We start from the raw sequence: 1,489 nt of genomic DNA, 5'->3' as shown, positions 1-1,489 counted from the left end.
CATCTGGTGAAAATTTCATGTCATTAGCACCTCTAGTAATATATTTACTGAGAAAAATGGTGACGTGTTCAATACTTATTTTACCCGCTGTAAATGTTCATAGTGTCCTTATTTCTTATCCTGTAGACTATGGCTTAAATAAAAGCTGAGAAAATTGTTGATGCTGTGATATGTAAAAATAAGTATTGTCCAAAGAGATACATTCATAAGCTTTATAGGAAAATTTCATTATAGGTTTTGCTAATGTATTTGCTACAGCTCAGACTTTAATTGATGGAGAATAGCTGGGTTTCAGTCACGTGGTTTCGAAGGCGGAGCGATCTCCGCTGGAGGGCAGGGGGTTAAAATGTATATGAAGGAAACTACTGTAGAGAGTCTAAATTGTATGGATTTAGATCTTATTTCAAGATCTATAACAACAATTTGTTCACAAATAAGTCAGCCATGACTCGTATGATGAAGATGAATTAGTTTTCGACAGAACCTAAAGATTTGCTGAGGCTGTCGGTTCCACACACGTCTTACATCACCAAGTGCCAAATAACCAGCAAAAGTTTAACTGATTAATAATTCCACACGATTCTGCCCAACCCTATGACAACATATGATAACACTATCATACACAAAGATGAAAAATGTAGAAAAATCATAGAACAACAACATAAAAAGTGGATTTTAAACCATCTGCGGTCAGGATGAGCAGAATGCTAATCTTTTTTTGTCTGATTTCAGTATTGAATCTATTAATAGTCAGTTACAAGCAGATCTTCAGACATTTCATGGTTGGCTTCAAGATAATCTTTTGTCAATTAATGTTAAAAAAACTGTGTGCATGTATTTTTCCTCACCCAGGAGACATTTCAGTATAACAAATCAACTCACTTTTTTAAACAAACMCCTTGATATTGTCACTACCTACAAATATCTTGGAATTACTTTGGATTCTCATTTGACTTATCDTGATCATGTACAAGTCTTAACCACTAAGAGTTGAAACAGAAATTATATGTTTATTCAAAAATTAGATCCAATCTGACATCTTCTGTTTCAAATATCTACCTTCATGCCATTATACTCTCAACCATGTCGTACTGTTTACCTGTTTGGTCTCTTACAACAAATGCAATCTTAGAACCCATAGTTAGGCTCTACAACAGGGCCAACAAAATTCATAAAAAAACTTCCTGGTTGGACTCATCACTGTACAGTGCCTTCATTGTCTGATGCCTTGACTTTTCAGAATTATGTTTTGTATAGTGGTATTAATTTATGTTTTCAGATCTTTCAAGGTGCCATTTATGGAACTCTCTGTGCATTGCTGCCCAAATCAAATTCTGGAAGTGGTCATTCAACTAGATCTGTTACAAAAGGACAACTGATATTACCAACTTTTAAAAACTGTTACGGACAGAGGTCTTTCTTCTGTGTTTATACTAAAGCATGGAATGACGTTCCTCAAAACATAAAGGATTATACCCTCTACATACAC

Source organism: Austrofundulus limnaeus, unplaced genomic scaffold, assembly GCF_001266775.1.
Source record: "Austrofundulus limnaeus strain Quisiro unplaced genomic scaffold, Austrofundulus_limnaeus-1.0 Scaffold428, whole genome shotgun sequence".
NCBI lineage: Eukaryota > Metazoa > Chordata > Actinopteri > Cyprinodontiformes > Rivulidae > Austrofundulus > Austrofundulus limnaeus.
Note: the sequence above shows the minus strand (reverse complement) of the source record.